The sequence below is a fragment of the Octopus sinensis genome, linkage group LG9 (assembly GCF_006345805.1).
Source record: "Octopus sinensis linkage group LG9, ASM634580v1, whole genome shotgun sequence".
In the NCBI taxonomy this organism is placed as follows: domain Eukaryota; kingdom Metazoa; phylum Mollusca; class Cephalopoda; order Octopoda; family Octopodidae; genus Octopus; species Octopus sinensis.
Window position 1 is genome coordinate 50,963,120 of NC_043005.1, and position 20,000 is coordinate 50,983,119.

General features: G+C 38.0%; 1 long non-coding RNA gene and 1 pseudogene across 1 annotated transcript; both read left to right on the forward strand.

Moving 5' to 3' along the window:
• The first annotated feature begins 4,846 nt into the window (after positions 1–4,846).
• On the forward strand, positions 4,847–14,054 carry LOC118764940. The gene is made up of 3 exons (XR_005000779.1): positions 4,847–4,857; positions 7,448–7,452; positions 13,938–14,054. It is a non-coding gene; the product is annotated as an uncharacterized LOC118764940 (long non-coding RNA).
• Positions 14,055–16,002: 1,948 nt separating this feature from the next.
• On the forward strand, positions 16,003–16,121 carry LOC115216003 (annotated as a pseudogene).
• Positions 16,122–20,000: the final 3,879 nt, after the last annotated feature.

Sequence of the window (20,000 nt, forward strand, 5' to 3'; positions counted from 1 at the left end):
ACCATAAGATGAATTTGATCACATAAGATGCTTAAATAGTCTTGACTGTTAATTCTGCAATGAACGGAAACTATCAGGCCGGCAGATTTCCAAGATATAGACCTCCAGATCATTACAGATCTTCCTCCTTGTTTAACAGTTGGAAGAAGGCAGTCTGGATCAAATTCTTCTTTTGGCTGTCTCCACACGTATACTAGGCCGGTGGTCGGAAGTAAGGTAAAGGATGACTCGTCCGAGAAAATAACATTCTTCCGCTGCTTCAGTGACCAATTCTCTAGATTTTTACATTTGAAGACGACATAGTACTATTCGGCCCATCAGAAGATGATCTCCAGAATGCATTGAATAGGTTCACTGCCGAGTGCTCCAAGGCAGGGATGGGAATTAGTGTCAGGAAGAGTGAGACATTGGTTCTCTCAAGAAAGTCATCCTAGTGTACACTGTATTAATATATGTATGTGTAAATTTGTGTGTGGAAAGAACAACTTTTCTTTCAAACATATTACCTTTGAAACACCTTTGAGTTCGCAGCGCATACATTTTATTAATATTTTAAAAAAGTTTCTTGCTTAGTCCTTCATGTCCAGTTTGGAACAATAGCGATTCAAGCTATATTATCGCCCATAGGTCTTCGCAGTTTCAACTCCTGAATGAAGTATATAATAGAGGAGTTAAATTTATCGTAAGCAGTTGAAATATTTTTTATCATGTTGCTTAATGCTTAAGATGCTTTAAATTTCGTGTTTATATAATATATTCTCATCTACAATGTGTGCGTATTTAAGCATTTTATGACTAGAATGCTTTTCGTTCGTTTAGTACAATCATGGGCAACTTGCGGCGCGCAGGAGATTCTGAATGGTACACCTAAAGAAAAATTACGTTGAATCTTTTAGTAATGCGGTTCGCCAGATGATGAGCCTTGTCTCATGCAGTGCGATTTTCCACACAAACACACACTCATATGTGTGTGTGTGTGAATATGAGTGTGTATGTGCATGTATATATTTATGTATGTATACAGACACACACATATATATATAACCATATATGTTTATCCATACCTATATACATATATATTTATATAACATTTGCTTGAATTCTTTTATATTATATATATGATATATATGCGTGTATATGTATATATACAGGGTGTGATGGGTAAATTGTCGCCATTTTATATTTTTTATTTCACGTATGCGCATTGTTTTTAATTTTGTCGACTACACAGTATGGTAAGGTCGATTGGGCACCGTCTATGAGAAAAACAGCATAATGACGCTATTCACTCTGCCAGAAATTTGGAAACGACATGCTGTACTGCTTGGCATTCGCATCGTAAGCTCTAATACGAACATTTCAGAGTGTTTGGGTGTTAATCTGAGGACAGTGCAATCGGAGGATATGTACTGAGAGTGATAAAATTCAGTCAACATCAGAGTGTTTGGGGTGATCACTAGTGATGGCGACGTTATGCCTCCATTCATCTTCCCAAACGGTCTCACATTCAACACAAAGGCCTACATCAAGTGCCCGGAGGATGTAGTGTGGCTCTGGGTCAAGAGGGTGGTTGCTGGAAGACCCTATGTCTGGCAGCAGGACTCTGCAACATGCTACAGAAGCAGAAGAATCCAGTAATGGCGAACACATCACCCCTAACATCTGGCCACCTAACTCCCCAGATGCAACCTCACTTGACTATTACGTGGGGGGGGGGGCAGTTGAGCGAGAGACCAACAAAACTCCTTGTAGTATCAAAGATGAACTGAAGGCAAGGAGTATGGCAGCATTCACCAACAAGGAGACCATCCAGAAGAGTTGCATGGGATTCTGAAGTTGTCTAGAGGCTGTGGTTGAAGCCAATGGCGATTTTATTGAATAAATTTACTCTTTAGTATTTCGAGATATTTCTATGTAATTTTGGTAAATACATCTTTTAACATGTGACGTCAGTGTTACTTTCGTTTTTGCGAAATTTAGACGACAGTTTATTCACCACACCCTATATATATATGTATATATATATATATATATATATATATACATACATACATACATACATACATACATACATACATACATACATATATATACATATATACATATACATACACATACGTACATAGATGCAACAAACATACATACATACATGCATGCAAACATGTGTGTGTGTAGGAATGTATATTTAAGTATGTACATATAAACGTACACACATGTAGAAGATTTGTTTGTAATTGTTTATTATGGAAACATTAATGGATTTAAAAACAGTATTGCTCCCAACTGAACATAAAAGAAATGTGAAGAAAAAAAAAACATTAATAAAGAAGCTTAAACGCGAATAGAGACAAATCTTCAATGCAATTTTGAAACAAAAGCTATTCCCTTCATACATAAATATAAACGTATGTTTACTCACTCATACATACATTAAAGCGAATATATATTTTTAAGTAAATGGATCTCTGCTTTCATAATGAGTTTTCTCCTTCTTCGATCAACTGAACTACGTATACACTGCGTATACAGGAGTTAGACAAAATGATGGAAACACCTGGCATCGCAGCATCATAATTTTGAAATATCTATAAAACCGACAAGAGCTTCTGTATGTTTATGTTTTTTTTTATTTATTTGTTGCTTGATATGTTTTGCTAAAATTGCTGTTTCTTTTCAGATTATCATCAGAAAAAGGTAATTAAAATTCATTAAAATGACAGATCAATCGGACTTTCAAAGAGGTTGAATTGTTGGTGCTCGTATGGCAGGCACTAGCGTAACGAAAGCAGCCGAAATGTTTGGTGTATCAAGAAGTACTGTCTCGAAAGTAATGACAGCCTTTGAGAAAGAGGGGAAAACCTCCTCGTCGAAACAAAACTACGGAAGAAAACGAAAACTTTCAGATAGGAACCGTCGAACTCGTACGCGAATTGTTAGAATGGATCACAAAAATACAGCTCCCAAGATTACTGCAGAGCTCAATGACCACCAAGGGAACCAAGTTTCTACAAAAGCTGTTCGCCGGGAGCTGCACAAAGCCGGATTTCAAGAAAGAGCTACAATCAGAAAACCACTACTTTCAAAAACAACCGTTTCAAAGCGTTTAGAGTGGAGTAAAAATCTACAGAATTGATCCCTGAAGCAGCGGAAGAATGTTATTTTCTCGGACGAGTCATCCTTTACCTTATTTCCGACCACCGGCCGAGTATGCGTTTCGAGACAGTCAAATGAAGAATTTGACCCAGACTGCCTTCTTCCAACTGTTAAACGTGGATGATGATCTGTAATGATCTAGGGGTCTATATCTTGGAAATCCACCGGCCTAATGGTATCCCTTCATTGCAGAATTAATAGTCAAGACTATTTAAGCATCTTATGTGATCAAATTCATCCTATGGTTGCGGAACTGTTTCTAGAGGTAAACGTAATCTTTCAGGATGATAGTGTACCAATTCACACAGCTAAGCTTGTTACTGAAGTGCACGAGGAACATTCTAGTGAAGTTGAACATCTTATCTGGCCACCACAGTTCCCAGATCTCAATATTATTGAACATTTCTGTTGCATTTTAGAAAAACAAATAAGGTGTCGATATCCTCCACCATCATCACTACGAGTAGCTGAAGAATTGATAAAAATTCCTTTGGAAAAAATTCAAATTTGTACGAGTCCATACCATGTAGAATTCGAGCTGTAATTACTGCCAAAGGCGGTCCTACCCAATATTCAAATAAATTTGTTTGAAATGTCAAGGTGTTTCCATTATTTCTCCTCCAACCCTTATATATATATATATATATATATATATATATATATTAGAGGGAAAAGGACAAAATAAATGAAGACAGGACGAGTTCTTGAGGGATATGCCGCGGAATTGTTTGTCCTATGAACCAGTGAACTAAACCCTTCCTATTCTTTATATATATATGGTGGTTGTCTACTCCTTATGCAAATTTTGACCACTTCCTGCACCTACACCTTAGAAACATAATGGCATCTGATATGACATTGTAAACCAGACACTTCTTTTAAGAGACACCCACTTAGATTGCATATCCGATTTGGACCACTAAGAGCTGCAGTTAAGCTCTGATCTTTGTGTATCTTAAAATGTCTTTTGAGGACTCCGTTAGATTTGTAGACCTTCCGGTATACATTACATTGAAAGGTGTGCAGAGACATATAAGCTGAATAGTTGGTGGGTAAAGGGCCCTCTTCTGTTATGAATGACCATGGGATTGCACCTAGGAAATTACTCTCCGGGGCACAAGTCCGAGCAAGGTTGTTTATTGAAGACCAGCAGTCGCCCATGCATAACATCCTCCTCTCTCCATGCAACTGACGTTATCGCAGGGAACGGCAAAGGCCGATACAGCTTGGCATCAGTAACGTCACAACTCATTTCTACAGATGACTGAACTGGACCAACATGAAAAAAAGTGTCTGACTAAAGAACAGAACACACAGCCCAGTCCATATAAATATAAATATATAATTTTCTTTGAATATTTGTTGTGCGCCATCTAAGACTATCTCTTTCCTTTCCTTACTTCTCTTTTACTTTCTTCTCTCTGTCTTTCTCTCTTACCCTTTCTCTTACACTCCTCCGTTTCTTCGGTCCCTCTGCTCTATACAACCTTTCGTCTCTCTTCCCACTTCCACGCGAGCAGTGTCGACCTAAGGCGGTGTCGTACTTTTTCGGCCTGCCTTTGAGCAGACCGGTCACGCTCGTCTGTTCTCCTCTCTGCCTCTCTTGAGTCTACTGTCCTTTAGGACATTTTCCCATTCTTCCTTTGCGTTACCCACATTTGTCTGTTTTATAGCAGTACGGCCTTTTTCTGTCGTATATGTATAGTTATTCTTTTTCTGATGTATATGTATAATTATGTTTTGTATATGTATGTATATGTATAATTATTTTTGTTGTATACGTACAATTACTACATTACTTTAGTTCTTGTCGTATACGTTAATTCGCTATTCCCGGTAGCCTTCTGCTCTGGCGTTGCCAGGACGGAGAGGTATCAGTGTTAAAAGCGCGAAACCATTATGATCTCGCAGACATTGACTGACGAGTAATCAGCTACGATTTTTCCGTGTACTATAATTTTGCCAAACTTTCCGTTTGTTACGTTTTTGTTAAACTTTTCCGTTTGTTGTGTTCTTTTTATTCTATCCTTAATATATATATATATATATATATTCAATGCATATACAAGGATGATAGAAAAGTGAATGATCGGCAGTCTTTATTTAAAGTCACTACAATTGTTTCGTCACATTTTTACACGTGTAGTACATTCGTGAGATGTGTAGTCATTGTTAGCTATCCAAGGTGTAAAATGCACTCCTCAGGTTGTTGTTTAAATAAATCCTTCGTTAGATCCTACCGTCATTTAACTCAGTGTGAGGATGCATATCCAAAGTGATGTGGTGTTATTTTCAACAGTTTATTGACCAAATACATATATGTATACGTGTGTGACTACGTGTGGACGCGGTGTATTTGTTACCTAGATTACATATCATAAAAAAAAAATACGTGCCTGGACGGGCGTATGATCTTCTTTGTCTGAATATCATATAGCCATTGTTTCATAGAGCTTCGTCTAATTAGGTTTCAGCACATTCTCCGGACACTTTAATTTTATTCATTTCTTTGCGATTCGTTCATGACAAAAAGATTTATTCTCCTCTTCCTTTCAAACCCTTACGCTCTATTCACCGATATAATATATGGTGCATGGTTCTACAAATCGATTAAAATTCTACCAATAAATGTTGCTGCTATTCCTTCTATTCTGAATTGTACTCTCATGTGAAAACTCACTTGACGTGATTGATTGGATGCGAGAAATGTTCAGTAGTAACTAGCATTTTTCAACATTTTATAATATAACGTAATATGACAAATGTGTGTGGTGTGTGTGTGTATACATGCATGATAAACATAATACACTCACACACACATATATATATACATATATATATATACTTATACATATGTATACACACATACATACATAGATAAATATATATATACACATATATATATATACATATACATACGTATATAATATGTATTTATGCATACATGTATGATATATATATATATACATATATAATATATATACATACATACATATATACATTATATATATATATATATATATACATATATATACATACATATATATATACATATATATATATATAATATATATATATATATATATATATTAATATATATATTATATATATATATATATATATATATTATATATATATATATATGCATACACACATACCGCAAGAAATGCAAATTTTCTTCATTCAAAGTTACAGCAGAATGCTCTAAGGTGAATAAATTCATGTTCAAACGTTCAGAACTACAGTATAATAATAAACATGGATCTTAAAAGACAAAGGCATGCCTTTGTACATACGCATGCGCGTGCACACACACACACGCACCCACATACACATACGCAATCTCACAAACAAACACATACATTCATACACACATACAGGTATCCCTCGCGTTACGGCTACCTTAGGTTACGAAATTTCGGAAATTGTAATACATAACCAATAATTTCGGGATACGGTTTGTAATTTCCCTCTTGCGGAAACTCGGAGTGCCTAGTTTTAAATTGTTAACATTCTAAAATTACATTTCCCTCTTTGCTCAATGGTCACTTGCATTTTAGCTATGGCAAAGTATATACATAGTTAACGATTTGAAAATATATCATGTTAATCACATACACACATGTATATTTAATGTATATATCGTGAATATATATATATATATATATATATATATATATATATATATATATATATATATATTGATGTGTATGAATGTATGTGTGCTTGGGTGTTTCTATCATGGACACCAACATAACCAACAGCAGCAACAGCCGTTCAAGAATTTGGACCTGGAGTTCTCCATTCCAGCGACTTCGAGGGCCACCTCCCAATGATGTCGGGCGTCAACGAAGAACCCTCGACTACAACAAGACGACCAAAGTTTTTTTTTTCCAAGGTCTGGGGTCCCCTACCCCTAAGCCCTAGACCATCACCTAATCACCCTTATCTGTCTTGTTGCTTAACAACAACAACAACAGCAGCAGCAACAGTAGTACATAATATGAGAAAGATAAGCAGATATATTTTAAATAACTACATAAAGCAAGTTGAATAAAATGTCTTTGACCATAGGTCTCTGGGGATTGACTTGAGAGTAAACAGCTACGACAATACAATTAGCAAGAACAATATGATCACCACACCACCAAAAATACCCGCCCACCATCACTAACATCTAAACCAACGGAACCCACATCATCACCACTATCAACCCACCAACATTTGAATCCAGCTGGCAACAAAAGATATCATCATGTATGCTAATATGTGTGTGGCTGTAAGTGTATGAAAGTAAAGGTAAATTTATCTTCTCGAGTCATGCTGACTCATAAGGGCCGGTTTCTCGGTTTCTTGGCGCATATATTCCCCCACCTGGACGGGTTACTTATTTTGCCAGCTGAGTGGACTGGAGCTACGTGAAATGTAGTACATTATTTACAAAGTTGTTAACACAACGTTTCGGCTGATATACCCTCCAGCCTTCTTCATGTGACTTGGGAAAATCTCGAACCTGGGTTCTCATTCCTAATGTATTTTTCGATGTTATTATTATTATTATTATTATCATTATTATTCTATGTTTGACTTTTGCTTTACATTTGTACAAGTTGGCTCCAAGTCTCACCCAGAGACCTCAAGAGACAACAGGCTGGAAGTTCATGTTGTTGTTATGTCTAGTGTGCCATATATTTGGTTTTGTATTTAGTGTTGTACTAGTGAATGTTTAAAAAAATCATACGAAAATTATGTTTGTTTTAAAACTTGAGATTACATAGAAAGTATTTTGCGTAGGATATGAGCAGTTCCCATGAGCACTATCTTTTGAATTTCTGCCATTTTGGGGTTTCCTAGTATCTGAGTTAGGTAGCAATCAGCCCCTTTTGCTATCATTCCCAGGGCACCTATGACAACAGGTATTGTTTTAGTCTTCAGGTTCCACATTTTGCTGATTTCTATTTCAAGATCTTTATATTTGTTCAGTTTTTGGTAGATCTTGACAGATAAGTTTATATCGATTGGGACAGTCATATCAACGAGGTGGCATGTTATTTGTCTGAAGTCTTTCAATATGATGTCTGGCCTATTTGCATCTATCTTTCTGTCAGTTTGAATGGTGAAGTTCCAGAGGAGTGAGGTGTGGTCATTTTCAAGCACTAGAGGTGGTTTGTGTTTATTATTATTATTATTATTACTTTTTTTTTTTCTTCTTTCAAATTTTCTTCCATTTCTTGCCGAGTGTCTTCCCGACTCCTAGGGCAAAGAAACTCATAGTGTATATTGGTAGGCCATTAAACCAAACTCAGAAGTTCGTTCATTTTTTTTTTTTTTTTTTAAAGTTAGATTAAAATACATGAGCAGCAACAGTTCTCACATCGACAATGCTCTTCTCAATACGTGTGATGTACCAGTTAAGACAATCTTTTGCACTTCTTGCAGGGATGGTAAGCCAGGGATCATTCTCATATAATTTTCGGTTCCCTTCTTGATCATTCCTAGTGCTCCTACGATCACTGGTATTGTAACCGCCTTGAGATGCCACATTTTCTCAATATCAATGTGTAGGTCTTTATATTTTCTGAGCTTGTCAAACTCTTTCGCTGAGATATTATGATCACAGGGGATGCTCATGTCGATCAATAAGCAAACTTTATTGTTTTGGTCTTTCACAACAATATCTGGTTTATTGGCCTTGATGGTTCGGTCTGTATGTACTGGAAAGTCCCACAGAATGGTTACATTTTCTCCTTCAGTTACAGCCTCAGGGTGGTGATTATACCACTTGTCGGCAGTTTTGATATTGTAATGCCGACTTATTAGCCAGTGGAGATATTGGCCAACTCTGTCATGTCTTAATTTATACTCCACTGGTGCTAAGACTTTACATCCAGAGATTAGGTGGTCCACTGTTTCAATCATGTCGTTGCAGAATCGGCATTTTGGGTCTGCTCCATTTTTCATCACATTGGCCTGGTAGTTCCGGGTTAATAGGCTTTGGTCTTGAGCAGCCAGGATGAAACCTTCGCCCTCTGCTTTTAGCCCTGAGCTCCGCAGCCACTGATGGGTTTGCTTCTGGTCAACATCAGCTTGTTTGCTGCGGGTCACATATTTGCCGTGCAGAGGTTTCTCCTCCCACCTATCAGCCAATTGCTCGTGCGTTTTTTCATTGCCATCATTTTCACCTTCTTTGCAACAATAGTTGCCGTACTTCCCTCGGGTTGTTCAGTTTGGGTATCCTGCACGAGATCAATAGCAAATTTTTTGCTTTCCTTGATGATAGAATGAAGCTTCTTTCGTCTCTCGTGATTTTCCACGAGCTTTAGCATCCAGTCATTCGATATTTCGAGATATTTGGCCAGTCCAATTGTGGTTGTTTTGTAAGCTAGTTCAAATTGGATCAGGCCTCGACCTCCTTGGGCTCTGGGAAGGTAAAGGCGATCTACGTCTGCCTTTGGGTGGTGCATCCTATTACAACTCAGCAGCTTGCGTATTTTTCTATCTATATTCTTTACTTCACTCATATTCCAGTTCAACACATTGTAGCTATAAGTAACAACTGGAACTGCTAAGGAATTTATAGCTAACACCTTGTTACGTGCATTTAGTTCAGATTTCAGGACTGCACGAACTCTCCTATAACATTCCTTCCTGATTTTCTCTTTCATGCTTGCATGCTGAATACCAGAGCCTTCATTTATCCCTAAATATTTGTATGTCTGTTCTTGCTCAAGCTCTCTTATGACTGTGTCAACATCTAACACGACTGAATTTGTGGTCTTCACTTTCCCTTTCTGGAAAGTGGCCTTGGCACATTTCTCAAGTCCAAACTCCATCCCGATGTCATCGCTGAATGCTTTCACGGTGCGCAATAGGCCTTCAAGTTCATTATTGTCTTTACCATAAAGTTTTAAGTCATCCATATAAAATAGATGGCTTATTTTTTTATTGGCAATTTTATACCCATACCCTGTTCTGTTTAATTCACTTGTAAGGGGTATTAGGGCTATGCAGAATATTAAAGGTGAAAGTGAGTCACCTTGAAAAATTCCACAGTTGATGTTTATATTTTCTGAGGCAAGTACTCCATTAGAGTGGTATAATTGGAGATTCGTATTCCACAACGACATATTGTGCTTCAGGAAGTTTGAAATCACAGGGGAATTTTGAAGATGTCCAGCGATCTCAAGATCCATGGATGCGGTATACTGTCGAAGGCCTTTTTATAGTCAATCCATGCGGTGCTGAGATTTCTGCGCTTGTTGTGACAGTTCTCAAGGATCATACGATTGATTAGCAGTTGATCTTTGCATCCGTAAGAGCCTCGGCGGCACCCTTTTTGTTCAATGGGGAAAATATCGTTCTTCTCCATGAATGCATATGTTTTCTCCGCCAGGATAGATGTTAGGATTTTATACGTGGTGGATAGACAGGTTATAGGCCGATAGTTTTTTGGAAGGTTGGTTTCGTTATTCTTTGGGAGTAGGTAAGTAATGCCACTTGCTAACCATTCAGGTGTTTTCTTTGGGTCTCTCAAAATTCCATTGAGCAGCTGAACTAGCTTACCGTGTGCGCACGGGAGCGATGCGAGCCAGAAATTCGGCACCCTATCTTTACCGGGGGATTTCCAATTATGGGCCTTCGTGAGTGCCTTTCTTAGGTCTGCTATTGTGATGTCTTCCCATGCTTGTTGTTGTAAATTTTGGTAGGATCCTTCAGTTTGTATAATCCAGTCTGCATTTATGTTGTACGTCTTCTTCTCACTCCAAATCCTTTCCCAAAAGTTTTGAACTTCTTCCATGGGAGGGGGGTCTTTAACGTTTACTTTCTCCTTCCCTATTTCTCTGTAGAATTTTTTGGCATTGGATGTGAACAGCTTATTTTGCTTGTAAAACTTGTTTCTCTTCTCAAATCTTCGTATTCTTTGGGCTTTTGCTTGGACTTTTTGTTTCAGCGTTTCTTTTATTGATATCAGTTCTTCTCTTGGTGAGGATCCAAATTTTCTCTTCATCTTTCTTCCTGTTCTGGATCTTACATCATTTCCACATATTAGTTCATTTAATATTGATATTTCCCCTCTCATAAATTCAATCTCTTTTTCAATTTTACTTCTCCAGGTAAAATTATTATTATTATTATTATTATTATTATTAATAATAATAATAAAATTATTATTATATTATTATTATTATTATTATCGTTCAGTAGTGTTATTTCTATAACGTGCTTTCACTTCACTACCGAGCTATTATTATTATTATTATTATTATCATCATCATTATTATTATTGTTCAGGAATCGAACTCAGAATCTTGGGGTTAGTAGCCCGCGCTCTGAACCACTAAGCCATATGCCCGTTGTGTTAACAACAAACAAGATGCGGACAAATATCTGTCGAATGTAAATAATGTAAATAATTTCTCATTTCTTAAATATAGAAGTGAAATGTGTTTTCCTCAAGAGCTCAACTCACCCAGTCCAGGAATCGAAACCACAATCTTACGATCATGAGTCCAACACCCTAACCACTAAGCCACGCGCCTCCACAATGTCTATGAGAGTGTGTTTGAGTGTCTTTGTGAATGTTTGCATTTTAACATGCGCGTGCGCATGTGTGTGTTTATGTCTTAAGTCAGAAATGCAAGAGGCGAATTGCCTATAAAATCTGGTGACCCTTCAACTAACTGTAATCATAGAGTACTTTCTGTTCCTCAATCCTTCGCCTTTTCATCTTATTTTCATTATCACATCCATAGGAATACGACAATTTTCCGCTTTTGCGAAACAGATCTTTCCTTCTTTCCTAGATCAATCATTTTACTACATATTTGTTGTGGATAACAAATCTGCGCTGTTGCTGGATGTATCTTCAATTTGAAATGTCTGGAAAGAAGCTGTCAAGTAAAACTGAAGGCAGTAGTTCGAAAAGGAACCGTATTTACACTGGATATTAAACATAATGTTTTAAAATAATTGATGCGGGTGAATAATTAAGTTATATTGCCAAAGCACTAAATGTTACAACGTCCACAGTGGGAGCAATTCGTGACAACACCAAAGAAAATGATGTCAAGTGCTGAAGAAGCTCCTCCCTTAACTGCCCGGATTTTATTTTGCAATAGATTTATTGTAATGCTTAAAATGGAATCGAGGATCACAACCGGTTTAATGTGTCGATAAACATTATATTAATTCAAGATAAAAAGCCAAAAGTTTATATGACGATAAAGATAAATCAGGTTCTCGGCTTCAAATATTGGTACAAGGCCAGTAATTCCGGTGGAGGGGATAATTCAAATGCATCGATAATTCAACTGGTACTTATTTTATCAACCTCCGAATGGGTGAATAACAGTCGACGTCGACAGCATTACCGTTCATCCTTTCGGAATCGATAAAATTAATACCAGTTGGGCAATGGAGTAGAAGTGTAGAGACGATAGACTACACCACTCTTCAAAATTTAGTTTTATGCTAAAATAAGGCAGGATATAAGTTTCAAATTTTGGCACAAGACCAGTAATTTCGGTGGAGCTGATCAGTCGATTTCATCGAACCCATTATACTCAACTGGGACGAAAGGTAAAGTTGCCCCCGGCGGCACTGCTTTCATCGTTTCGGAGTCGATAGAATAAGTACCAGTTAAGCACTTGGGCAGAGGTAATCGACTTTCCTACCCCTCAGAAGTGCGGGCCTTTAGCCAAAATAAGATTGAATATGAGTTTTCTCAACGCAATGCACGCCGGTAGCGGGGCCGCAGGATTTCCTGCTTATGTGGTTAAGTTTTATATTTACTTTTCTAAAAATGCAACCTTAGCTACCATAATTTTAAGGCACATGTTAATGAAAACAATTATAAGATATTTTCTAAAGGTATCCAGTGTGTGGTATGGCAGTCATGTAATACGACCAGCCCATCATTTCGGTCCAATATTGCAACAAGTAAATTTAGTCTTAAGTGTGCAGGCTGCCTACGTCACAGATGCCAGCACTGTCGCAAAGGCCTAATGAGACAACGTAAAGTTCTGTTTGTTCAGATTAGTTGACTAAGGCCTGTTTTTCATCGAAGTGTAAGGTTATATGGGTGTGCACGGTTACCTCAATATCTGTTTTATCGATGCCAACGACGAATTACGCGCGCACACACATACACAAATACACACATGCGCACAAACATTTCCTATATAATACATATATATGAGATATACCGGCGAGCTGGCAGAAACGTTAGCACGCCGGGCGAAATGCGTAACCGTATTTCGTCTGCCGTTACGTTGTGAGTTCAAATTCCGCCGAGGTCGACTTTGCCTTTCATCCTTTCGGAGTCGATAAATTAAGTACTAGTTACGCACTGGGAACGATGTAATCGACTTAATCCGTTTGTCTGTCCTTGTTTGTACCCTCTGTGTTTAGCCCTTTGTGGGCAGTAAAGAAATAGGTATTTCGTTTGTGTTTACGTTCTGAGCTCAAATTCCGCCGATGTCGACTTTGCTTTTCATCCCTTCGGGGTCGATAAATTAAGTACCAGTTGCGTATTGGGGTCGATCTAATCGACTGGCCGCCTCACCCAAAAATTCGGGCTTTGTGCCTAGTGTAGAAACGAATACATATTTGAGATATTATACACAAGATATGTGTATTATATATATATATATATATATATATATATATTATATATATATATATATATATATATATACCCAGAGAGGAAGAGCTATATATAAAAATTAGAAATATTGCATTTCTAAATCTCTCAGAGAGATTTATGCAGTAGCAGCACGATGAAGTGATGGTTTGTTGCCAACTTAATATGGCAGTCCCAGGAAAGGGGGGAAATGCTACTGCTATTTAGCCCCAGGAAAAACTGTTTCCAGTTGGCCATCTGACACAAGCGTACTGTGTCCACGCTTGTGTCACCTGGCCAGGGGTAAATAGCAGTAGCATCCTTCCCTTTCCTGGAACTGCCAGATTAAGTTGACAATAAACCATCACTTTATATACATACATATATATATACATATATGGAGAGAGAGAGAGAGGAGAGAGAGAGAGAGAGAGCTATATATTTACTATAAGTATATATATACACGCTTGCATGTATATTGCATATAATATATATATATATATATATATATATATATATATGCAAATATATATACATATATATATATATATATATATGGAGAGAGAGAGAGAGAGAGAGAGAGAGAGAGCTATATATTTACTATAAGTATATATATACACGCTTGCATGTATATTGCATATATATATATATATATATATATGCAGATATATATACATATTCTTTCATAAATTTCAGGCCTAAGGCTGTGATATACATACATATATATATATATATATATATATATAAATATTCCTCCATACATTTCAGCCCTAAGGCTGTGATATATATATATATATATATATAACGCAAGAGAGTGATCGAGTGAGAGAGAGAGGGGGGAGAGATAGTAGTCTTAAATCTTGATAGCATCCAATACATCCACCAAGATATTATTAAAGATATATCGACGAACACATGAAACAATAATTGACTATAAAATCTGTTCAGAATAAATAGCAGTATATCGGACTTAATTTCCAAATCTATATTTAGACCTAAATATCCTTGCCTAATGCCGTGTGACCTAAAGATTTTTACTTGACCTTGCTTATCCAAAATAAGTGATATCAATAGACTCTGGAACTCGTTCGGCAACTCTTTTGTTGAAATAAACAAAACAGTGAGTCCTAGATTGTTTATCTCCATTGTTTATAAAGATGTAAGGGGAGGTAATAACACGAATCGAAAAAACATCCCAGACTGTTGAGGTCGATGCGGTCGATCGATGTTCAGTTTGATATCTTTCTCCTTCTTCATCTTCGACAAATCGACGTTTGGGGAAAATAAATGGGGTGAAATTGATGGAGTTCCAGAGGATCGAAGTTCCGAGATAGACTGAAAGAGGAAGAAGTGGAAAAAGTAGGAGAGTGACACTGTAAGCATGTACGAAATGCTTGGGTGGTTGAAGCACTCCGTCGGTTACGACGATGAGGGTTCCGGTTGATCCGAATCAACGGAACAGCCTGCTCGTGAAATTAACGTGTAAGTGGCTGAGCACTCCACAGACACGTGTACCCTTAACGTAGTTCTCGGGGATATTCAGCGTGACACAGAGAGTGACAAGACCGGCCCCTTGAAATACAGGTACAACAGAAACAGGAAGTAAGAGTGAGAGAAAGTTGTGGTGAAAGAGTACAGCAGGGATCACCACCATCCCCTGCCGGAGCCTCGTGGAGCTTTTAGGTGTTTTCGCTCAATAAACACTCACAACGCCCGGTCTGGGAATCGAAACCGCGATCCTATGACCGCGAGTCCGCTGCCCTAACCACTGGGCCATTGCGCCTCCACTTGGGTGGTACATGTTATGGGTTAGTGATGGACTGGTTATACAATCGTCAAGTAAGTTGACAGCAAAATAAAACGATGACTATGCTTATGGATATATAACAGAGAGGAAACATAGTGCTTATCCACCACAAAGTCTAATCCTCCTTATGACAGTGTGGTGGCTTGCGAGCCGCAATTGCTTTCAGAGCTATACCAGCGGAACTCAAAATTCTGATAGGATCTCTCATACCGGACAGGTCAATGGCTTGAGACCAGACTAACATGGTCCACTTTTCCCCAGAGGTAATAATAGGCTTGGGTAAAGCCAACACTATTACCTAAAAAAAAAGCAAAGTTTAAAAAGATCATCGGCTAGAATTTAAAACCAACAAGACCTGGGAGAGGAAGGTTTCGGCATGGGGATCACCGAAGGAAGGCTTTCCCTCAAGGACTCCCATACTGCTTGCGACCATATCGCTTTGAATGCATCGGTTCTCGTCTGATCACCGAAGTTAAACAACCTGGAGCTTAGTTAATACTTAGATGGGTGGCCGCTTGAGATACCTAAGTGCTGTAAGTTATCACACTAGTGGGGGTGCGTGGCTTAGTGATCATAAGATTGTGGTTTCTATTCCGGGACCGGACGACGCGTTGTGTTCTTGAGCAAAACACTTCATTTCATGTTGACCCAGTCCATTCAACTAGCAAAAATGAGTAATCCCGCGACGGACTGACGTCCCATCCCGGTAGAGAATTTATACGACATGGAAACCGGGAGTCGGCGTGACTAGAGGTAAATTTGTTTTACTACCAAACTGAAGGAGTGGCCTTGATGACAGCGACAGCCCAAAGTCGAGAACAGTGGAGAAAAAATCGTCGACAGCCTGTACTACAAAGGGAGCGAAGAGCTTAAGTAATATAGAACTAATAGTTGTAGCTGTTATTGTTGAGCCTCCAACCCATTCTGGATTAAACAGACTTATCTTGAAAGACATTTCCAGTCGTAACTTTACCGTCTTTTTTTCAATCTCCCCCAACAGGACGTCATTGTCCAACGTAGCCTTCATTTCTTTAAAGATGGTAAGATGTCCTTAGATGGATACTGTGTTAGATGTTATTTGTAGCAGGCCTAATGATAACCTAGAGGCTAATTCCCTTGTTTGTAGCAGCAGTAGTAGTAGTAGTAGTAGTAGTAGTAGTAGTAGTAGTAGTAGTAGTAGTAGTAGTAGTAGTAGTAGTAGTAGTAGTAGTAGTAGTGTAGTAGTAGTAGTAGTAGTAGTAGTATAGTAGTAGTAGTAGTATAGTAGTAGTAGTAGTAGGTGTGGGCTCAAGTTGATTCTGATCCAACAGATCTATAATGAAAGCTATTTCAACGATGACGGTTTTTTCATTATATGCAGAACCACTTTAACGAACACTCCAATTTCATTTAAATGCCAGGGTGTGATTTGAAGGACCATTCAACTCCTTTCTTTCTCAAGTTCAGCAACCACAAAAAAGCTCACTTGTTGGTCTTTTTAGTAGTTGTAATTTTGGGGTTTAGTGATTAAAAGTTAACCAGTTTGTCGAACGGTCTTTGAGTTTTAGGAATACATATATTTGAGAATGTTCCTTCGTGAGTATCAACAATGCTGTCTCGGATATATGAGCAGTACACTCATATGGATCGCACTTGGGTCAATAACAGCTCAAAGCTGAAATCTTTTCTGGCCTCCAGGGAAAACAACTCACTTAGGGATGTGGGTTTTTGTTTGTTTGCCTTGATTCCATAGGTCAGAGGCTGCCACCACAGAAGGTCATCATAAGTAATTCTCAAGCCAGTTACTGTTATTGTTGCTGTCATCGTCGTTGTTGTTTAGTGAGATGCAGGAAATGCTCAGTATAGGTCCTTGACTCAAACTCATTCACAGTAAAAGTGAGGGATGTAAAGTAGAGATCTCTAATAAAGACTGAACGCTTGGCATCAGAAAGGGAAGGTCTGGGCTAGAGTCACTATGGCATATGGAGAATGAAAGGTGAAGTTGTAAGTATGTAAGCACACACAAATGGGTTGGAGGCTCAACAATAACAGCTAAATCTATTAGCTCTATATTACTTAAGCTCTTCGCTCCCTTTGGAGTACAGGCTGACGACGATTTTTCTCCACTGTTCTCGACTTTGGGCTGTCATCAAGGCCACTCCTTCAGTTTGGTAGTAAAACAAATTCACTTGTTTAACTCCAAGCCAACTCAGATCGAGTTAAAAGTATTCCAGCCATAAGAAATTCTGTATCTTAGAGGTTTCTAACACTATACTGCCTAATATTATCCTTCTTGTTTTTAAGACAGTGAATTGTGATTCCGAAGATTTGGTTGCCTTTTATATCTAGAAAGACAAACAACCATAAGAGGCTCCACCGTTGATTTCCAGTGCATGATCATTGGCAATCATGAAAACTATTATGTTGAGAGGGTGGTGATGACTTTGTTGTCGTTTATTACCAGGCTCACCAGTGGCGGATCGTATAAGGTGTTCTTATATTGCTGTAAATCCTTCAATTTACTCAATACGATCATACCATCCATAATGTTTGAGAGAGCAGTCAGCCAGCAGCCTGTGTCCGCGATGGTCCTGTTGTAATCGTGAAAACCTTTTTTTAGACATTGTCCATCTACGACCACATTATCTATTATGGCCTCCCTTTCTTTTAAGTGTATGATTTGAGGGAGATTTTTCGCCTCATGCTTTTGATGTTGCTATTTAACCTCTGATCAACCCTGATCGAGCAAATGTGTAACAAAAAAGAAAGCATTATATCGATGGCATGTTTTGCTTGCTCTTTTTTATCTTCGGATATAATTAATGTAGTCTACACATTCTTTTAAACGCTAGCAGGTATGATTTAGTGGAGGTTTGGTCGCTATTTCTCAACATCGTTGAGCAATTCATATTTGAATAGGTATATTGCTCCATTATTTCACATTATTAGATTATTGGAAAAGTCTTGGCAAAGTCTATTGTTTTATCCCAACGGAGTAAGTGACTCAGGAATCTTTGTTACTTGAGTTCAAACCCTGTCAGGATCGATAAAATAACAACTAATTAAGTACTGAAATCGATGTAGTCAATTATATCCTACCCAAGGTGGTGGAGTCACAGAATCATTAGAAAATCAGACAGATATTCTGTAGTAATTATTTTAGATTTTTGCTGTTCTGATTTGAAATCCCGTCGAGGCCAATTTTACATTGCACTCTTCCGGGGCCGAAGAATAAAGCACTGAATTTCATTGTTCTCTCTTTCTCCTCCTCTCCCCCCTCTCTCTATATATCTGTCTATCTATCTATCTATCTATCTATCTATCTATCTATATCTATCTATCTATCTATCTATCTATCTATCTATCTATCTCTCTTTCTCTCTATCTCTCTATCTCTCTCTTCCTCTCTCTCAGTTCAAATCCCGCAGATGGTAACTTTGCCTCTCCTTCTTCCTGAGTCGACAAAGTAAAGTACCAGCCAAATAGTGATGTTGCTAAAATTGACTGTTCCTTCCCACTAAATATCAGACTTTGTGCCGATGTTGGAAGCTCTTACGATATTACCACACAATGCTGAATCGGCAGGATCAGTAGAACGGCGACCAAAACGATCTCTTGTGGTATTTAACTACCGTCCTTTACGTTTCAACGTTCGAATCTCACTGAAGACGACTTTATCCTATTTATCTCTACATTCCACTATATTTTTTGCCTCCAAAATATTAAGGCAGCCTGAGCAAGAATCTAGCAACTCCTCATTTGGCACTTACAAAAACCGTCCAATGAAACGAGACAACATGGCGGGTGTGGACAAGCGGATGTGCTCTACGACACAGAACTGTATTCATAAATATCCGTCTTCTCAAATTCGCGCTGGTTTCGTGCCAATGTTGAAAATCATTATTGTTATTGCTACAAGAACGGTGAGTGGTAAAATCAATAGAGTGGTCTGAATTCAAATCCAGCAAAGATCGATTTTGCTTTCCTTCTTTCTGGGGGTCGATACTAATAAATCCAAGTGAAATACTGGGGTTGAATAAATCGACAATAATCAACAACATACACAAAATAAACAAATGAATAAATAAGTAAATAATGCGTGGAATTATGATAACATCGGAAATCATCCTTCTGATATTTGATCACTCTTCTTCACGTTCAAATCCCGCCTTGATCAAGTTTATCGTTTTCATCCCTCTCGAGTTCGATAAAAAATAAAGTATTAGTCAAACACGTGAGTTGATATAAGCGAATGGTCCGTCCAACTGAATTTCTGGCCTTATGCCTATGTAAGAAATTGTACCATGAAATTGTTACAGAAATTGTTATATTGCTACAAGGATGATCGATCGAAGAATCTACAGAATGTCCGGTTAAGTTTGTTGCCGCGTTTAATTACTGCACTTTACATTTTCAGCCCAGGTACTGCCGAAGACGAAT